The 22,510-nt window shown below is 43.7% G+C and overlaps 1 pseudogene; it reads right to left on the reverse strand.

Moving 5' to 3' along the window:
• Positions 1-16,785: 16,785 nt before the first annotated feature.
• On the reverse strand, positions 16,786-17,546 carry LOC138729067 (kinesin-like protein KIF2A pseudogene; annotated as a pseudogene).
• Between the last annotated feature and the right edge of the window lie 4,964 nt (positions 17,547-22,510).

The raw sequence follows: 22,510 nt of genomic DNA on the forward strand, positions 1-22,510 counted from the left end.
GAGGGTGCTGGCCTCTTCTCCCAAGTGACAGGGGACAGGACGAGAGGGAATGGCCTCAAGCTCCGCCAGGGGAGGTTTAGGCTAGATGTTAGGAAAAAATTCTTTACAGAAAGGGTCATTGGGCAGTGGCAGAGGCTGCCCAGGGAGGTGGTTGAGTCACCTTCCCTGGAGGTGTTTAAGGCACGGGTGGACGAGGTGCTGAGGGATATGGTTTAGTGATTGATGGGAATGGTTGGACTCGGTGATCCGGTGGGTCTCTTCCAACCTGGTTATTCTGTGATTCTGTGTGGATACGTCAGCACACGTACAATTCTTTTTAAGCTCGGGAGCCTTACTTGCTTAATTTTACAATCGTGTAAAGACACAGCACAATTACAGCCAGGACTGACTGTAATCTGAGTCTATCATGGTATTCTGTATCCCAGGATCCTGAGCTTTATTTCTCTATTGTCTTATGACCAGACGTTTGTGTCTCTTCTTTTTTTTATGGTGTGATTTATACACCTTATAAAAATATTATTTCAAACCCCCCTACAGGCAACAGCTGTATGACTGCGTAATTGCCACTAAAAGATAGCAATGCTGAAAGAATATCCCCTCGTACAAAACCCCCTCATCTGGCATAATCACTCATTTATTTGTTTAATAGATGAAATTAGTGAGAGAACAGAACACGGACAATAATGAGGGTGTTACAGACGGGCTTTGCCACAGGACTCTGCCAAGCCCTACCCTCCAGCTCAGCATCCCTCGACTTGAACAGACTCTGCCAAGTACAGCTGGCCCAGAAATGACTGTTCTATTCTACAAAAAACTCCCCAAAGCTTTAAAATGATTCTTCCATACCGAACAGTGGAACTTTCCAAATATTTCTGTGAAACAAACTGGACAGGAATGTTCATTAGGTAGCGAAAAATAAAAACCATCACGGAGTGGATTTGGGAAATGTTTCTTTAAGCACAAGACCTTGCATAGACCTCAAAACTTCATAGAATGACTCAAGTTGGAAGGGACTCACAAGGATCATGGAGTCCAACTCCTGTCCGTGCATAGGACACCCCAACATTCACACTGCGTGTCTGAGGGCATTGGCCTAATGCTTCTGGAATATTGTCAGCCTCAGTGCAGTGACTGCTTCCCTGGGGAGCTGTGCCAGTGCTCCACCACCCTCTGGGGGAAGAGCATTGTCCTAATGTCCAACCTAAAACTGCCCTGGCACGTCTCCTTGCCATTCCCTCGAGCCCTATCATTGATCACCAGAGAGAAGAGATCAGCACCTGCTCACCCTCCTCCCCTTGTGAGGACGCAGTGAGCTGTAATGAGGTCTCCCCTCAGTCTCTTCTTCCCTGGGATGAGCAGACCAAGAGACTTTAGCTGCTCCTCATCATTAAACTGGAAGCCAGAGCCTAGAGGAGAAGCTCACTTGGGTTATTTGGGGTGCATGAGTAACAGTCACTGCTTTGTCACACAACTGGATACACATTCTTAGGAAAAAAAAGATGACAGAATCATGTTTCCCTCCTGCCTGTGTGGCTCCAAGCCCTGGCACCAGCTCACTCTGCAGGTAAGCATGAGCCGGTATTGCGCTCCAGCCTGTTAATTACTTCTCTGATTAACAAGCCAGGCACTGAGCTGGAAGAGACACTGTCAGCTCCCAGAACCTGAATTACAAATACAAGCGCTTACCTGTCTGAAACTTATTCAGATGGATGTGAAAAAATTGCTCAGGACTGACTTTTCTTGGAGGTTGGGAGGCTGTTGGGATAGAGGATGCAAGGGGGGCTTGGTGAGGGCTGGCAGAGCCGTGCAAGCCCGCAGCAACATGAGACTCAACTAAGTTGTCCAGTGTCGGTTGATATGGAGATTTTTTTCAATTTCACCACAAAGTATTTTTTCTGAGCTGAAACAAATACAGTGGGTTTGCTTAAGCTTGAAACATCCTACCTCGATTTAGAATATTAGCAACAGATATACAACACTAAACACAAGACAAGCATGAGATTCACTGATCTGTAAGTGCAATCATAAATTCATACAGCACAGAGCATGCATTCCATCTCAAAAATATCCAGGGTCTCCTGACTGTTTGGAAAAGGAGTTGACATAAAAAAATCAAGGGATGCCAATATTCCTCCTCTACTTTCTCCCACGTGTAACCTAGGGATATACTCATTGTTTTTCTTAAGCAAATTAGCACAATCTTAGTAGCATTTGATACATATCGACAGCTTCTGGGATCTTCCTTTCACTTTTAATGTTGGAGGAAGTTCACGTTTATGCTCCTGAATGGCTTGAAACGTCTCAGTGTTTTCAGAATCTCTGCTGGCCAGCAATATTCTGCATCCCCAAGGTACCACAGATGGACCAAAGGATCACAGCTACTCCAACATCCATGGGCCAGAGGTCGCTCCAGTCACATACAGCCCCTTCTACATCTAACTGGGTGTGTGTAACGGGCTCATGGCTTGCCCTTTGGCTCTGGTCGCAGGGTCAAAATAGGCATCTTTGCACAGGCAATGTTTGCAGTAGGAATGACAAGTGTCAAAGTCTTATTTTTTTTTCCTTTTTTAATTATATTAGGGAAAAAAATACTCATGGAGTGTTTTATTTCCTCTTATACTGCATAAAGCTGAGCACCCTTTGAGCAGACAGACAGGGCTCAATTAACTCAGTGCATGATTGAGAGAGCCGTGCAAACTTTGACAATAGTGACCACAGAAAATAAATTAAGTAGCAGCAACGTACACAGCAAATGATTAGAGAGACCGAAAACCTTTCCTTCCTCTCCGAGACAAGCGTAAATTAAGACTGTGTGGGAAACATGGCAAGTAGACAAATTGCCCATTTGCACGGTACCTACTGGGCTTGGCCCATCGTCCAGAGGAACAAACCCGACGGCAGCAGACACAAATGCTTTTGCCAGCAATCCTAACACACAGTCTATTCATCATCCACGATGACTTGTTTCCCAGGAAGGCTACTGATGAAGAAATCCACCTCTAAATAAGGAGAAAGGGCAGGACTAATTGCTGTGGTGGTAAAACATCCCTTACAGATTACAGGGTGTGTTTCTGCAGCTGTGGGGCTTGGATCACAGGACAGTACCTGATCGACAAGAATTAAAACTACGGGCCAGGCTGTACATCAATTTCTAGACCACTCTCGCCAGGCAAGTACTATTCTACGTGGGTTTGGGCTGTAGTTTCACAAGAGACAACAGCGAGACCCTCACCAGTATCGGAGAAGTTGGGATTTCTGCAAAAAATCAGACAGAAATGTTGTTTGCTGCCTGCAAATAGTTATTTCAGCAAATAGGATATTTGCTGTATGGAAATAGATCAAAGGTTTTTACTTTAATAATTGAGGGTTTGAGTTGTTTGGCTTTTGTTTTGGGGGTTCTTTTGCTTTCTTCCCTTCCCCCAAACAACTCTCCTCTGAACTTAGTGGGTATCTTTCGAAAGAGAATGAATTTTGGATCTGGTACTTCATGGCAGATGGCATAGAAGGATAACAGGAAGGAGCATTCCTTATTTAAAGGTTGGAGGACATCTTCTTCACCCCTTTAAATGGCTTAACAGCTCTGCAAGACCAACAAATCTGTTTAAATAGGAAATCAGAAGGAAATAAAGCTGTGTCAGGCAACATTCACACTCCCATGAGCAATTTGACCTTGGACAGCTCGTCAGATCTCTTGTTCAGCTCATTCATCATTATTCTGAGCTGTCATCACGAACACCCTTGCTCATTAATTATACATTAACCTCATTCAAGACTTTTAATCTATAACAGGTCAGATGTTTAGAAATAATTAAATAAGAATGTGCAATAGTAATAAGGATAATACCTATACTGGAGCTTAGGACATCTGACTGCAAATCAAAAGATGCTGAACGATTAAACAGGAAATAAAACAAAACCAAAGATAGGCCTACAAATCTCCAACATTGCATTTAGAACAATATTAGCTTAAAAAGACTCCCAAAATATCCAGCTTTTGAACTTGTGATTTTTTTTAACCTTACAAAATGAGCGTGAGGAAAGATGATCTGCTGTGAGCAGATTAGTGGATCAAACCGTTAGCACTAGCTCAGGTAAAGTACATTTGGGTTCTTGAGTATATTCAGACTCTCTTTTGTGGGTCCAGCTGCCAGGGCTCCCATCCAGTGGCTGCACTTGCTGGGTGCAGTGATGACATCGTTTACCGAGCACCCCGTGTTTCCCCAGGCTGGTGGATCCATCTCCTGGAGGTTGAACCCATTCTCAGCGGGTCTTTTGACCTATGCAGTACCTTGATTTCCTAGTGACCTGGGATGAGAACAATCCTGTGAACCTGTCATTCGGTTCTCTTTGCTGAATATTGGATTTTTATTTCATTTTTACCTCTGTGTCTCTGGCACTGATAATGTTTTAAATCTGAAATTATCATATATTGTTTCTTCCTATAATTACATGAGTGTTCACATCACACAGCAGCAGGGGGGCACCTTGCTTTCCAATATCACAAAGGGCTTTTCATACTGTGACAGTTGTCTGCAGTGAACTGAAAGTGCCAAGGATTCCAAAACAGGCTTGAAGCAGAAATAAAATTTTATACCCCAGGAAGAATTACTGCACATCACATAACATTTCAAGCTAAAATAATGTTTCATCAAAGATTTAGGGAACAAGGATTAGTTTTTTAAACCCAGCTAAGTCAATGAATCTTATATCCCATATACTGCTATACATTATGTTCTGAGATACATTTCATTGTGTTAACTCAAGGCTGTTCTAGAGAGGCTGCTTCAAAGAAAAACCTCTCAGCTAAGAGGCTGTTTCGCTGACCTGGTTTAAAAGAGCTCGTGAAACCCACCAGCTCAAGGATGTCCAGGTCAAAAAATATTACACCGCCTGTGAAGTACCTAATGAATTTTAGGATGGTAGATGATGGAGTTGAATAATGATCAATTACAGAGCCTCAAATATATACAGAAGGATTTGTCTTAAAGAGAAAAAACAGAAGAATTTGCCCTAGCTGTGAGATGATACCATCTGAGATACGCAGACTCTGCTTTATTATTCCTAGATGTCCTGATTTCAGCTGGGATAGAGTTAATTTTTTTCCTAACAGCTGGTACAGTGCTGTGGTTTGGATTCGGTATGAGAATAACATTGACAGCACACTGACGTTTTAGTTGTTGCTAAGCCGTGGTTACACAAACTCAAGGAATTTTCAGCTTCTCATATTGCCCTGCCAGTGAGGAGGCTGGAAGTGCACAAGAATGTGGGAGGGGACACAGCCCGGACAGCTGACCCCAACTGGCCACAGGGATGTTCCACACCATAAAACATCACACTGAGTAGAAAGGTTGCAGGTCCCCGTTGTGCAGCATCCCCAGAGATGGGGGTGTCAAATCCCACCTGCACAGCGCCGCTCCGCTCCTTCCAAGGCAGCAGCTCGTGCTTTTAACTCCAGCCATCTCTAGGGCAGGTTAGCCAAGGTAATCATCATCACATTTACACTTATAAACTACCTTTTATCTGATGATCTCAAAGCACTCCACATCCATTAATTACACTCTAAGGGCTTGGTAATAGGTTGAGATTAATATTTTCTACTGTCCCTTAGGAAAACTAGCAGTTTTGCTTAAACATGAGCAGCAACAGGCTTAAAATCTAGAGATTCTGTTTTCATGAGCAATCACAGATCTGTATGTAGTAAAAAGTATGATTACGTGGGATGGACTCGGCTTGTGCTGAAATGGGAAAGGAGATTACTTTTTCATTCAAAATATCTTTACTCTAATGTGTTTCTTTCTTAAACTGAAGTGAGAATATTGGGCTATTTATTCCCAAATGGAATTCCAGCAATCGGGGTTATTGAGGATTTAGTCCCTGAAATGTACTTTTTTCTTTAAACCTGCTTCAGAAAATCCTGCTCCACCTGTGATCAGAATCATAATTAAAGGACTTTTCTGTACGTATAATTCTTCTAAGGTGATACATCCAGCCATGTCTTTGGGCAATGTCAAACCAATCCAATACCAGCAAAGCAATGGGAGCCCATTATTTTTAAAAACGATGATAGTTCACACTTTATAAACCAGCTCTGATTTCCATTGTCAGGGAATATTGCCTGTTACCCAGAATTCCAGCTTGTGGTGCATGAGCAATGAACAAACTCGTACAGGAGGAATTTCTGCTCTGTGGGAGGCACCAGTATTTTAGAGAAGAAAGAAGATGCATCTATAGACAGGAGGAATATTTTTGAACTTTCTACTTGCATGACAAGTAACAGAAATCATATTTTAAAAATAAAGACCCATATTTGAAAGCATAATTAAAGGGATAACAGGGTTCCAAGCCCCAAAATGTCATCCCTTCTCTGTGCCTCGGTATCCTCTTCTCTAAAACACACATCAATAGCAGCCTGATTGGTGAAACACTTCCACACCATCGAGTAAAATGTGTCACCCAGAAGCTTGCACACTGTTATTGAATGTGAACATAAGTGATTATTCAGATAAAATGACAGACTTCCATAGACCCACCGCATCCTTCCAGTCTGAATCCTGCTGCACCCAAATAAAATGGTGGAGTCTCCATCCCTGGAGGTGTTCAAAAAACATGTAGATGTGGTACTTCCGGACAGGATTTAGGAGGCTTTTTAGGTATTATGTTAATGGTTGGACTTAATGATCTTAGAGGCCTTTTCCAGCCTTAATAATTCTACGATTCTAAAAATATATTCCTCTCCCATCCTAAGACCAGCCTTAGACCAGCTGTGACCTGTTACGCGTGGATGGAGTAGCAGTGATGGGCGTTTCAGCTGGTCTGTGTGTATTTCTTCTGTCAGAATGCACAGCATTTTTCTTAATTATTTCTGACTTCTCATCCAGCATGCTATAAGCTTCTTATGAAGAAAAGAAAATAAATAATTCAACTTCCACTTATTCCAGGAGGAGACTGGCTGTTCTAATCTATCCATAGAGGACAAACAAGCTTGCTGTTCACATATAGCTTATTAGAGTATGACAAATAAGCATGCGCATGGTATTGCAGTGACAATAAGGATGGGGAATACCAGAACTGTATTTTGGGCTGGAATCTCAGGTTGAGACCATTTCCAGTTCCCTCCCAGGGGCTTGAAAGTTTGGTGACGCTTTGGCCTGTAGCTGAAAGCCAGAGAGCGGTAAAAAATGTCAATGCAATAAGAAGTGAGGATGGAAAGATGGAGCCAGAGAGTGTACCAGAGCGTGGATTAATTCCCCATCACAAGAGCGCTCCGGGCTGCTTTGTGCAGTGCGCTCGGAGAGAAGCTCTCAAATGAGTTAAAAGCCTGATGGAGAAATACAGTTTCTTGCCCACCCAGGAGCGAGACCGTCTGTTTAGGGTTCAGGGTAGTCTGATAGAAATACTAATGTGTTAGAGCAGCGCGCTGGGGAAGCTTCTGCACCTGCTTTAGAGAAACTTAGCATAACACGTATTGCTTGCTTCCTCCAGGAATATTCCCATTTTACTTAGAACAAGCGTGGGATGAAACATTTGAAGTAGTTGTGGACCAAACTTTTAGCTTTTCCTCTTTCATGAGGTCTGTGAGCCTCTCATACTTCCTATTTGGCTTAATGAATCCTGAATTTCAACTCTTACCAGAGGATAATCTGGCGCTCACCCTGAGGGATGTTGATGGATCACGTGCAAGACCAACGCTGGGAAACGGAAGGGTTCAAACTTTTCTTTAACAACAAGAAATGAGCTTGCAGCCCTTGAATCTTAGGTAAGTGTTTGCACATCTAGGCCCTGGCATGCTGATTACAGTGGAGCAACACAGGAGAATGATTTCCCTGAAAAAGTTGCCCTGAAGCTTCACCGCGTCACCATCTACCCACCACCTCGGGAGCCCTGCCGAGCCGTGGCACCAGCCTTGCAAGGAGGTTGAGTTTGGCACTGAAGGCTGTAGCTCACTTCCAACACCACCAGAGCAAGGGTGGCTGTCGTCCTCACTTGAAAACGTTTCAGTAAAACATTAAGCCTTTGGATTCTTTCCTCTGCAACAGTAAAATACACAATTGGATTGGAGTTGACTTCATCCACAGGAGATATCTGGCACTCTTGCATGATGAGAGCGAGCTGCATGTGTCACCAGACAGAAAGACAGAGTGTCTGAAGGAGAGGAAACCATTCATCTTGCCACTCTGACCTTTCTGATAGCCAGCTAGTAGTATGGGCAGAGCTCCACAGATCACTTCAAAGTTTATTGCTCTGTTAGTCCTCTTTGACTGACAGATCACCTAATGGATAATAAATTACTGCCCTCCACTCAGATTGGGGGCTGCCTGCATGTTGCTAACACTGAATTTTCAGAACCTACTATCACTCACTCTCTGCTTTTGCAATTTAAAGGGATGCAAGTTCAGAGCCAATAAATAAATGCAGAGGACTGGGATTTCAAGGGTACGTGTGGGGAATTCACAGCACGGTACCCTCTGAATTCCACGGCAACAGAAGCTCCCAGGTCCCTTGGGTCTTTCTAAAAGCCTTGCAGCTTTACTTTTGTGCTTCTCCCCAGGCATCTGGAGTGGGAGGGCACAGCCCCTTCCCTTGGTCCCTCCGCTGCTCAGCGGGCCACGCCAGGGAGGTGGAGGGGCTCAGCAGGATGTCTGTTGGGTGTCCATCTGAACCAGAGGTCAAAATATGCTCTGAATTGAGATGAAGAAACTCCACCCAGAACCAGTGGTGCCTCTGCCAGGATGGGGTCTGAGTCTGGGCTTAACTCCAGTCATAGTGACTTGCTTTGGCACGCGAGCAAGCACAGAGCAGAGACCAAATAAAGACCTCAGGGTTTTGCCCATAAAAAGCAAATTAAGTGGAAATTCCTCTCTTGAGGTTGGAGAGGCCAGGATTTGTTATGGCTGCTCTGGGTCTCTGGAAGCACTGCGACTCAGCGATGCTTTCCTCAAGAGCTGCTGTCAGCCCCATCGCTTCCATTAGTTTTGCCACATGTCAGCACACAATTAAAAACCACATCCCTCTTTCAGACTCACCTGTGGGACAGGTGGGCTCATCACTCTGAGTTTTCTCTCCAGCCCCTGGTCTCCAATATCATATTCACATATTTTCAGACACAGGCTCAGGCATTCTGTGGTTGGTGAGCTTGGGATGGAGGTGCCCACGTCACATTTTGGTGCCCCATAGCATCCCAAGCTCTCCTTATAGCCACCTCTAGATGTCTTAATTCTTCTCCCATAATTCTTCTCCCATGAAATTGTAAATTTTTGGGACAGACAACATCTTTCACTTCTTTTGTGAACACTTGCATTTCAGAAAATCTAGTACAGTGGGGTTTGGTGCAACTCTGCATCTCCAGCCCCAACCGCACTGCACACTCAGGGCTCTCATTACAAGCACTCCTTTTCCCTCTTGACTGAGGGAACAGTGAGACCTTCAGAAAGTGTTTATGAAATCTGCATTACTTGTTCCTGTAATATTATTTTTCTCTCTCTTTGGAAAGCACAGAAGTTCAGCACAAGCCCCTAGAAACACAGCTGCTGTTATTTTGCAGCTGGGTGCTACTATGTGGAGAGCATCTGAAAAGAGAAGCTTCAACGTAGGAAATTAGATGTAAGTTTACATCACTCTGGAGAACAATGCATTGAAAGCTAGAGATGTAGATTTTAATCCAAGATTTTTAATGCAAATATCTCATCTTACAGCCTTCACAGTTGAATGGAAGATTGGAAAAGTCCATCAGTGTACAGATCCATGGAGGGCAAGACAGTGTTTACTCTTGTTTCTTTCTCAAACATCACAAGCCCGGCACGTTGCACAACGTAGCCGATCTTTATATCCTCAGTTTAGGAATGTGCTATGGCTGTTCAAGAGAGCAGTTATGTACGCCAGTGAACTCTAAGTGCAAGCTGAATGTTTCACACATATTTCAGCGCTATCTTCACAGCATGGGCTATAAGCAATGAGTTCCCTTTACCCACACTTCTGACATTTCTGCATCCTTATATTAAAGCTTATGGCTTAAAAAGAAGGGAATTATATTGTTTCATTTACCAGCATCAACTGTTTTTACTGAGAGTAATTGCTTACCCTCAGTTTGCTTATATAAGAATTAAACACGCTATTCATTAAAATTATTAAACATATCTTTCCATAGCTCTGCTCTCTCCACTTCTCCTCTAATGTTCAGAATCACATAAAATAGTAATGAGCATACATAGCCTTCTGCTGTTTTCACAGACAAGGCAGTAAAAGAGACAGTTGCTGTTCCCTTGAGTACTAGCCCACGAATCAGAAAGTCTAATCAGCCACAGTGCCTGACACACTAGATAGCCACTGTATTTCATTACTGCTGTATTAAAATCCTTCCTATTTCAATTCCGCATCTTCTATTAAAAGGAGACAGAGGTAGAAGAGACAATCACAACAGGGCCAAAAAAATGACTTAAAGTAACTCTCTTTTAACTCCCCCAGCCTGATGCTTTGGAATTCTGTCTCCAGTGCAAGAGCTGGTCTGAAAATCCCCGAGCAAGTACTCAGCATGCCAGGGCCGTTGGGGTTCTGTAAGAGCCAAGGTTTAGTAGCCGGGGTGAGACCCAGCGCTGGCTTGTGGTTCTGCCTTGCAGCAAATGCTCAGTGAAAAGTAAATGAGCAATGGTGTTTTTCACTGCTTGCCCACACCACTTGCCTACTCTGTCTGTGCCTGCAGCTGAGCAGCCAGGGCTCCCTTGGCTCCTTGCGAGGATTGCAGGGGGGCAGATGCTCTGGAGTTTCACCGTGGGTCACTGCAAAGGCAGCTTTCCTGGAGGAACCTGCTGCTGGGTGTTGCCGACCCCCGACCATCCCCAGCATCGCTGCAGCCCGGCCAGCATCGCGGCTGGTGCACAGGATTCATAAAAGCAACATCTCCCGACCCTCTCAGAGAGACGGTGCCTCTCGCTGTGCATCAGTCCACACCGATCTGTAAATTAGGCTGTGACAAAATGAATTAGATTTAATTCTGCATAGCTGTCCAGTGGCATTACTACACGTGTTATTACTTAATTCTTTGAATCAATAATTTGACTGTGAACGCTTGCATCTTATGAAATTGAGAAAGATCAGTTCAATACCTGTAGGCAGTTGCTAAGAGTGGCCCAGATGTATATAGTATCGAACAATAGATGTCACTGTTATGCCAATAAAAATGGGTTATATTTACAGTTATTGGTAGTTTCAACCTCCAGTGCGCAAAGCTGCTAAGTCAAAACTGTAAAGCCAGGGAGCTCCCTGACACGTGATGCTTATTAAAACAGGAATCCTACACCTCCTTGTGCTTTTTATTTGTCAAATCACACAAAAAAATTCAAAAATATTTTAAAAGGCAGTTTAAACAAAATAAAAAAAAATGATATTTTCCTATGGTTTTATGCAAATTGGTCATGCAAGAATAGCATCACTACCCAAAAGTTATCATGAGTGGGAGAAAAAGGGATGTGTGAAGATTAATTGAGAGAGATATCAGAGATGGAAACATTTCTGCTTAGAATTCTTTCTTTCAAAGGGGAGGGTGATGTGTTTATCCTCCTCTCCTTGGAACGATTACATCGAGGAGTAGGAAACTATGGTTTGCAGTGTAAGGTTGCTTGATAGCACAGAGGAAATTTCAGCAACAGGCTCTCAGATTGGGAAGCGCAGGTATGAAAAAATCAGTATTTTTCATAGAATGTTTTTGATCAGAAGTGACCTCAAAGCCCACCCAGTTCCACCTTTGCCATGGGCAGGGACACCTCCCGCTGGATCAGGGGCTCCCAGCCCCATCCAACCTGGCCTTGAACCCCTCCAGGGATGGGGCTGCCTGGGCCAGGGCCTCCCCACCCTCACAGAAAAACATTTCTTCCCAAAACCTCATCTAAATCTCCCCTCTTGCAGCTGAAAACCATTGCCCTCATCCTATCCCTGCCCTCCCTGACAAAGAGCCCCTCCCCAGCTTTCCTGTAGTCCTCTTCAGGTACTGGAAGCTGCTCTAAGATCTCCCCAGAGCCTTCTCCTCTCCAGGCTGAACAACCCCAACTCTTTCATCCTGTCCTCACAGCAGAGATGCTCCAGCTCTCGGATCACCTTCATACCTTCTTCTGGATTCGCTCTAACAGATCCATATCCTTCCTGTCCTGAAGACACCAAAACTGTAGCACATTTAACACATACTTTTATAGCTCCAAGATAAAGCATGCTCCTGGACACCATGACATCAAAAAAGCAAAATCTTAGAATCTGTGAAAGTGCAAATATTGATGTGCATCACTAAACATATGTTGCTGACTAAAGCTATTATTAGCGATAAGAGTCATTCTCTACTGTGGAAAATCCCGGTTGCCTTGGGCTTTGTCTGAACAGAAAACCAGAGAAAAATCTGAATAAAACCTTGTGAGTTTGCCTGACGATAACAGGCTGAGCTGTAACACTCAGATAATAACAAAGCCAAAAATACAGGGCTAAATTCAGCCATGCTTGCTTGATGCTAAATCGAGCAAATTGCACACCGCCTGCTGCAGAGGCAGCACCAGAAGGCGTCCTGCTCTCCCAGATTGCCTTTGCAGGGTGCAGATTATTTGGATCCATTCATCGCAGCCCCCATTTTGACTGACACCTCCGAACTGAACTGGAAACTCCAGATGCTGCAGTTTGGGAAGCTGGGGGCTCCTGTTGGGCTGGAACCTCACTCGTTTCCTATCGCAGAACATACACAGGGAGCGGATCTTGTGCTTGCTTTTCCACCAGCTCTCCCCTTCCACCCTCCCAAAGCAGGTTGGGGTCAACTCCTCTCCTGCGTGAGCTGAAACTACATCCAGCTGTGGGTATCTGGGGCCAGCCCTCTATATCATTTCCCTGGATTTCCATAGAAACATGACAACATCTTCAAATAGCCAACAACCACCCAGTTGTCAGGGGTGGTGAAGAAAGGGATTACCCTGCAGCAGCCTGACCACAAGTGCCTGAGCCAGAAAGGTTTAAAGTAGAGTTATACTGCCAAAGTCAAGCCTTTAAACATCCTATTTCTGGTTCCAAAATTCATGAGATTAATTCTCCATAAATAATTCTTCAGCTTAGAAGCATTTAGATTGTACCTAACAAGAAGTCCAGAGGATTAATTAACCCCCAAAAGAGCAGGATGCAGACAATGAAATAATTCTAGAAGGCACAATAGAAAGAAGTGAAAAATCTATATTTTCTTAAGACATGAGAACTGGTAACGCTGGCAGAAATTCTGAAAGGTGAGATACACACAACAATGTTTCTGCAGACTGCCTGGTATGGAGAGACACAGCTAGAAATGTGGTTTGAACAGGAGGAGTAGATGGGAAGGCAAGTGGATGTGAGAGCAGAGGGCAAGGCAATTGAATGCTTCATTTTCTTTTTCAGGTGACACTCACGTCCTGACTGTTGAGGGGAGCATATGGGCATTCAGTTTCTTCAGACTGAGGGAATTCAAACCTTTGAGGACTGCACAGGGAGAACCTGCAAGAGTTGGAACAAGCGATGAAGAAACCTAACAAGGAGTTCAGCAGAGACTGGATCAAACCTTGGAGGCTCTGCCGTGCTCCTCTGACAAGATGAACTGGCAAACACCACAGCAGTGTGGAAAATAGGAATATATTTTACAGCCAAAGGTGTTTCAAGCTCAGAATTAGAAAGGCAGCAGAAAAATGAGACCAACATATATATATGTGTCTGTCTATAGTTGCAATGGGAACTGCCACCACTTGTTGACAAAACTGATTCTATGATTCCATGAAGTTCTCAGCAGAACGTTCACTCCTTCTGGAACACTGAAGCCCAGCAGAGGCACATAAATACGGAGGGAGTGGGGAAAGCTCCTAGGTGTAACATCTCGCTAGCAATGAAATCTCCCCTAGAAATGACACTGGTAGGAAGAAAATTGATTTAAATCCTTGCAGCACAACAGAATAATAGTATTTATGGTTAATTATCAGGCGTTAAATGATTAAATGAGCCAGGTTCTATTTATCCAATGGTTGCTTTTCTTGTTCATTTGGCTACAATCAGTTGTAAACAAAAATGCCTCCCATAAAAGTGTTTCAGTTGCTTAACAAGCTAAGTGAATGGCGACCTCACTATAATTAATTAGGGTTCTTTATTTAATTGAACATTCACAATTACCGGAGCAATGCAAACCTAAAACCCAGCACACTTATCTGATTCGGGCTTCATTACAAAGGCACGTCTTGGCCAGTAAAGATTAGAAGGAATTTTCATTGACTTTGTGAACCTTTATGGGTTGAGCTCTGTGGACACATGTAAACACACTTAACCTACATGTCCAAAAACAAACTGCAAAGGGTTATTCTGTGGCTACAAACAGGGAAACCAAGCAGAAGTCACGGTAAAGTCCAGGTAATGGAAGAAAGGGCTCTACACACTCTTCATACACAGGATTTATGTTTAGAAAGCAAAGGAAAATATGGAAATGAAGATCATCAAAGAAGGAAAAGAGGTTAATCAACGCTTCATGTAACCACAAAATGGAAAAAAGGATAATTTAGTTAATTCCTTTTGCATCTGCTTTAGAAAGCAGTAGGGTGTGCTCACGAGTCACCTTCAGAGTGAGCTGCAAACAGCCTCCTGAATGTGTGAGTACAAACAAAGAGAGGATAAAATTCATTTTCCTACTTGCTGCAAAGCGTCCCGCCCTAGTATGACTTTGTTCCAGCTCATTAAAACTGTGTTTCTAGAACTGTGCCCAACTCAATTAATTCATAGCCCTTTTTGCCAAAACAGTTCATGCTCGTGATTTATAGCTGACACACGGCCACAGCATGCGAACAGTGGGAACTTAGATCTGGAGTAAAGACCTCAGACAGCCAAAAGAGTGAGTCTAGCACATGCCTTGAGTGGAAAACACTTCCCACACCCAGCTACAAGGGAGCCTGCTAGATAGTCCCAGCCAGAAACCGTGGAGCCAGGGTGTTTGCACACACTGCACCACATGGTGGGCACCTGGGCTTCACAACCTGCTACCCTACTGTGTCCAGCACCTCAAACCCAAGAATCCAAGAGAAATGCTGAAGAAGCAACCTCAAAGAAGTTTCTTTTCAGAAAGGAGAAAAGCCTTTCATAGTAAATCCCCACTGAAAATAACACACTTTTATCTTAATCTGGCAAGTATTACCTGTGTCTCATTGTGTTTCTCAACACTACAAGCTGCTAAACCATGGAATACCAACACAAGCAGGATGCCAATAAATAAGTGCTTGTAAAGAGCACTGAAGCTGAAAAGCACAGCACATTATTACTAGGAGATGACCAGCATTTAAACAATGTTCGGTGTCTCATAATTTCATCACTGAAAACAAATTTCTGGCTTGGTTAAAAGGCTGTTGGCGTTCTTCTGTTGGTTTCATAGAATCGTGGAATGCTTTGGGTCTGAAGGGACCTTAAAGCCCATCCAGTTCCACCCCCTGACAGGGACACCTCCCACTGGCTCAGGGGCTCCAAGCCCCATCCAACCTGCCCTTGAACCCCTCCAGGGATGGGGCAGCCACCACTGCTCTGGGCAGCCTGGGCCAGGGCCTCTCCACCCTCACTGGAAAAAAATTTCTTCCCGTTTAATCTAAATCTTCCCTTTTTCCGTTTAGAACCTCCCTCAACCTGCTGGTTTCATCAGCCTCCAGGTCAGATGTTTAAAATGCTCATTCGCATAAACTGGTAGATGGGACCAACAGCCAGAGAGCGCTCAAACAGCACGAGGAAATAGAGGGAGATTGTATCAGTTAATTAGGTATGATTTATACCATTTAATTTTTTCCACTTATTTGTTATCCTTTCGGTATTTTATACTAATTAATTTCCAAATTGAATAATAAGCACAGATCTGTGCCTGGTGCTTTAACCTCTCTACCAAGAGCAGTTTCTGCCGGGTTTCCCATCAGGGATGATAGAGCGGAGTGGGGGCTGATGATCCCTGCCTGCTGGTGTCCCACCCATACGCACCATCAGATGGTGCTTTGTTGGATGCAGTTGTGCTGTCCCTTTGACACCCCTTTTCTTTGTTCTGGTAAACTTCCTCTCCTCAGATCTGTGATACAGGGCACTGAGTCCCCTGCTTCCCTCTGCAAACCTTGCATGTGTGTTTTCTCCCCACCCATCAGTCAGTTTTTGTGATTTCTGGTCTAATTTTTATGAAGGCAAGTTCTAGTAACCTCTTCTTTTAATGTCTCAGGAGAACATAGTTAAGAAAGAAAGATAGAGAGGGAAAAATGTGAGCTGATGCTATAAAAGAGGCACTGCTTATGCCATGACAAAATAACCCTCATTTCCCCAAAGTATCATGTTCAGAAATGACAGTGCTTTGCACTCCAACACCTTTTTAAATCACTCAAAATGCCTCCTACCCTGGGAACGCAACTCTCATTTTGGTGCAGTTTGACACAACCCTGGAGCAGACCCCATCTAGGGATGAACATATATCTCTGTGTGTGTATTTTACTGGCATGAGGAGGAAACCTGCCCAGATGAGGAGGCAAGACACATTTTCTACAAATTCTTGCCTTTTCCTACAGGTTAGATCCTCACAACCGCACATTTTTACTTTCTACAGTGAAAAATACCTGGAAACAACACTGTACTATTTTCCTACATGTCTAACCCACTATTTTCAAGAAAAAACCCAAGCAGGTTATCCCTGCAGACACTATTTATGATTTTTTAAGCATTCGAGTTGTTGGGCAGTTGACACAGTGGCATCATAACAGCTCTCATTTTGCAGCGATTTCAGGGTCCAGAGGTCTCCGGCACAGCTTACAGCGCACAGAATCTCTTAGCCCAGCTCTGGTCTCTGCCCTGTTCTTCCTGGCTACGCGCTGACCGGAATAATTTGACTGTTTCTTGGATCTTGGTCAGGACACCAATTTTTTGACCCAGAACTGATTCAAACTGTGCAGCATAAAAATCTACATTGTAGTCTATTTCCTTAGCCACTTCTAACAATACTTCCAACCGATGCAGAGAATCCTGATGCTCCTTCAGTAAAATTTTCTCATCCACCTCTTCTCTCTTTTTCCATGTTCCCCCTCCCAGCACTGAAGGTAAATAACTAGGAGGAGACTTGTCGGCCTGAATCCCAGGTAGCTGTCACTCAGCTGTCTTGAGGCATTTCCGAAGAGACCAGGGGATTCTTCACATCTTTCAGCAGATGTGGTAACCTCAACACCTCCCGACAGGTCTGTCCAAGGGCATTTAAATTCACCACCAGCTCCTTCACACAGTTTGCATGCTGTAAGGTGCTAAGGGCGTGCTTGCAGGATCTCATTCCTGAAGAGACAGTGTCAATCATGCAGGCAAAGAAGTTTTCCCCTATAAATGAGCCCTTCAGGACCTGGGCAAGTTTGCTCGCCCTGTACGGAGTGGGCTCTGCTAGGGCCTGATGCCCTGATATATTCCTTGAATGCCAAGAAGCTTTTATTAACATCAGCCCCCTCTAGCCTTGTTTGTCCGTCTGCAGTGGAGATGTCAGCTCCTCGCTTACTCCCAGCCAAATCAATCAGGGAAAACCTGGCATACAAATGGGTTCAGTGGCCATTTCCAAGCACACAGATGCAATAGGGATGGCACGATGTGGCAGCTCGCAGTGCCTCACAGTGCAGATGGTTGTGGCACTTCTGGATCATGGCCATCGCATCAGTTCTGGGGTGGAGTGAAGCAGTGGCCTCTGGCTTGTTGCTCCCACACCTCCAGACATCAGTGTCCCTGCTGTTCTTGCAGCCTTTCTATCTCCTACACACGTGGGTCCACAGCCCCTGGAGCCAGGCCAGGGAGCCAAGGGGCCCCTGATGTCTTCAGATGGCTTCTTCACTAGCCATTCACTCAGCAGGCTCTGGTCCCCTTTGCTGACAGCCATGGACATGCTCTTTGGGGCCAGGTGAGGGTTGAGGGCAAAGATAAGCTGGAGATCCACCTGCTTGGCTCCTTTCTTGAGCCACTCCACAGTGATGCTGGAGGTGCTTTCGTGGAGCTCCATCACCAGCGATGGGTGGACGCGCTCATCACTGCTCTTGGTCTCCTTGCAAGCTCCCCGCTGGATGCACCGAGACTTCCCAGCTACGTTGTCCCCTGTGCCCCGACTGCAGCTCTGGGGTGGAGATGCCCCCCTGTCTGCCCCAGGTGGCCCCCTCGGGGGCTGTGGAAGGGGTTCAGCTTCACGGTTTGAAATATTTGTGTTTTTAATAGCTGCTGTGGGTGGAAGGAACATATAAAGCTGCCATCACCTGAAGAGCCCTATTTGAGTTCCCAGGCTGGCGTGCAGCCGCTGTGACACATCGCGTCTAATTAGATCAGTCACGTTGTGTTAAGCTAATGCCAGTGACACGAGAATTTATAGCAGTGACACAAGCACGGAGACTCCAGAGAGCCTTTTTGTCCTGCAGTGACCACACAAAAATGCAGAAAACAACACGTTGTTCTCAATTACTTAGACATAAATTTTGAATTCTTTTAAAAGGCTTTGCATGCTTTGAAATCCTGCTTGAGAAAAAACAGGCTTAATAGAAAATGAACGGAAAATAGAATTACAGCGTAGTGCAGTGGGCACATCTGCATATACAAGGGAGAATTTGATACCATTTTGATAACTGGAACAGCTGATGATATCTTAAATCCATTTCTTTAATACTCTTCTGTCATCTGGATTCCTGAACAGAGAATTTCAAAGTTCTGGATACAGGAAAAGCTTTCTAACATCTTGGCTTAGATAAGATATTTGGCTCATTTTGGCAGGGAGATTCAGAAGTTTTTTGGCAGGGAGATTCAGAAGTTCAGTGATGAGAACTGTCATTTACAAAAATATTCAAAAGCTTCTGATAGCCCTAAGAGAAATACTTGCAGAAGCAATGGTAAACTGACGTAAGCTTGAAGCAGATCAAACCAATTCATAAGGTTTATTTTAGAAGATAGTTCATTATCTCCATTTGTTCTTGCCTTTTGACCAATAACTTAAAATGATGAAGTCAGGAATTCTGAGTTCACCAAAACTTAACAAAAAAGAGCATTTTGGATGTCTCTGTTTACCAACCCTTCTGTGAAGCCAAGACGCCAATCTTCAGGTCGTGCAGCTGTGCCAGGCAAACAGAGGAGCCTGGTGCGACCTAATGAGCAGAGAAGAGAGCAGAGGAAGAGGACAGAGACTCTTTTTCCAGAGTCTTTAAAGCTTTTGTTTATCTACAAAGAAATAAACTAACACGTACTGCACAATAGCCTAAAATTGGAGAACAAATGCAACGTGCAGCAGCAAATACATAATGCATGGTCTGTTAAAAGAAGATGCCTTACTATCACAGGATGCAAATAAATAAATAAACACACCACATTTCTTCTGTTGCCTTCTGCTGCTATCAAGCCAAGAGCCAGCTCAGCCCTACGTGCAAAGAGCTGTGGTCACAACCCACAGTATTAATACAGGCAACCAGTCCTTTCTGCCAAAACCCACAGCATTCGATGAAACGTGATGAGGCAAACGGTTTGTCTTTGACATTTCATGGGAGCTGGGTGGATGCACAGAGGTGCCCACGCCCAAACTCCTTGTGAGATCGAGATCCTGATCATAGTTTGTAAAATGTCCCCAGCCACACTCAACACAAAAAAACTCCCAAACCACCCACAGGCTTCGATAATGGAAATAATGGCTGATGTGTAAGCAGGAAAGCACAGATGGGTCCTGCCATACCGAGGGGCAGAAAGGACTCGCATAATATTTTGTAGAGAAGTGGGACCATTGCCAACTCCATAGATTTCTATTAGAGCAAAACTGCGCTTCTCCAAGCAATGGCAACAACCCTCATTCATCTTGTGAAGTAATAAAAACCAAAGCAAAATAATTATTGGTGTCATTAAAGCAGATAAATTCCAGGAAACTCAACGAAAGTTGTGGATTAGGATATGTTACAAAAAAAAAAAAATCAAACTGAAAGCAGGATATTCTCTTCTCAATATTTTAATGAGGCACAGGCAGTTTTTATTATTAAGTATTTACTAGTCTCTTCCTGGCAGAAAGCAGTATTTAAAATTAATGTGACTAATCTGAAAATCAGAGGGCGAATACTGCTAATTCAGGCAACAGTTTAGATAGGTCTAATTCATGTCTCTGTTAGAAACATTCTGTTATTGTTTAATATATAGAGAACCTTTTAGTAACAAACTCTTTCTAATTACTGAATCCTTCTGACTATCCTCATTTGGCTGAATATGTAAACAGACTTGTTCTTAAATGCTCCAAGATCTCCTTTACAAGACTTGCACTAAAAAAAATACGGCACTGTGCAGTCATGTAATTGTTTTAAGCCTTAACATTTCAAAGGACTTAACAAATGTTAATTAAAATCTGAACCTATGCTCAGAGCCACACAGACATAGCTGGTTTTCATTGGTTACCAGGATCTACAATTCTGAACTTCCGTCCTTACAATCAGGTACCAAGCAATGAAAATCAAATTCCAGCACCTCCAGATTTCTAGGTTTTTCTCCCTGAAGTGGTGGATAACCTTCAAGCTCTTTGAAGTGGTGGAGAATGCAAGGGGTTTGGGGGTTTGACTGGATGACCTATAAAAGTCCCTTTCCACCCAAAGCATTTTATGATTCTATCATTTGCAGTTCTGAAAGTCATGCTACCTAAGCACTCACACGTGGATTTTCAGTGTCTCACTTCAGATTTTGAAGTTTGAAAGCCGAGACAAAGAACATTTTTCTCAAAACCCTGATGAAGTCTGTTATCCTCTCGTTTAGCATAAGTAGGAGCTTGCTTCCCAATTACGGGTCTGCCACTCTAATGATTGATTACAGCCCTTTATGAACAGCATATGCAGCCCTCCTATGTTTAGATAAGAGATTACAAGGACTATCAATCCTCATGCTCTTGTGTACAATATTAACACTGGCTAGAATTACCCTATTTCTATCACAGACCAGCCTTTCGAAAGTATATTAGTGGAGATCCCAACCTGCAGAAGGGATAAAGCAAGGGATCCAGCCCACCAGGTAGAGTTTAGGAATGCTTTTGGCAAGTTAAGTTTATCCAAGTTAAGGATGTAACATTTGAGGAAAAATAGTCAGAGAAGCCTATAGAGATCTGAAATAGAGCTTGCACAAAAAACTGTCAAACCCTTACTTTCCTTCTTTCTTAGGAAGAGCGGTGTGGTCCAGAAACAGGAATGTTAGTAAAAGCTGTGGGAAAGAAGTAATATCCTGAGTTCTAATCTAATCTTAACCTGTCAAAGGGAATCAGTGAGCTCAAGAAAGATATTCCATGCCTCTACCCATCTTATGCAAATCATAGAAAAACATTTTGGCATCTGTCATGCTTTTCACAAGACTTAATTGTTATACAGGGCTGTATATGTGCTCTGTATTAAAACAGTCCTACGTGAAGCAGTGGATTGTAAATCCATCCTGTAATAATGCAGTATGCTAGGTGATAAATCAAAATAGCCTCTAAAAATACTCTGGATATTTAGGATACATCATGTGCTATAAGTGAAGTATCTTTGGAGAAGCAGGTTTGGTATCTTTGATTGCAGTGACTGTCAGATCCCTTTCAAATTCTTCATAAAATATTTCTGACTCCCATTCTAAGGCAGTGCTCATTTGTTAGATTGTTCCAGAACTAGCAAACAGCAATTTATACCCTGACAACATGTCCATGTTCAGACAGTCGCCCTGGAAAATTACAGATTCTGACACTGGATTTCATAGTTGGATACCAAATGTCTAAATATTAGCTCTGGCCTCAATGTGCTGTGTCCCCTTTTGCTGTCCTGGACAGCCATAATCACCTTCAGTTCAACAGAGCAATTGGGAGGTTTAAAGAAACAGGAATGAACCCTTCCAAGCTAGATGATGCTCTCAAAGCCAAGGAGCTGTACTGACGAAATGCTGCTACCCTGTGGTCAATGCAGTGGTGATTCCCAGCTATATGGATGCCAGGTTCCAAGGCAGCAACATAAATAGTCATAAAAAGCCAAATTCTGACACCTTTTCTCACTTGAAATGATAATTTATTCTGATTACTCTGATTGCAGTGCCAGACTGGAAGCTCTGTGGACTCCCCTGGATGAGGAATGAGTCTCATCAGCCTTTACTCTTCTGTTGACGTTGCCGAGGGAATGAGCTGACTTGAAGGAGCCCCCACTGCACCAGCTAAGTGCTACTCAGTCAGAAATGTACAGTCAGCCTGGGAGAATCCAGCTCTGCGAGGTGTTAAAACATCTCCTGTTAGTGCTCACAGCCAGAACAGCACAGTTATTCGACTCCCTAGAGGGTAGCTTAGCAGGACTTACCAATAAATCCCTAAGCAGAGCAAACCCTAACGCCTGCTGGAAATCAAAGCGTGGTGGGTGCTTTTTAGCCATTTGGCATTTCTTGCTCACTACACACCTACATCTTAACAGTTTGAGCAGCAAGTTTACAAATGGACTTAGCACCTTAAATCCCCTTAAAGCAATGAGAAATGAAAGAGCACAGCTCTTTGTAGGGTGCG

This window comes from Phaenicophaeus curvirostris, chromosome 19 (genome assembly GCF_032191515.1).
Source record: "Phaenicophaeus curvirostris isolate KB17595 chromosome 19, BPBGC_Pcur_1.0, whole genome shotgun sequence".
NCBI lineage: Eukaryota > Metazoa > Chordata > Aves > Cuculiformes > Cuculidae > Phaenicophaeus > Phaenicophaeus curvirostris.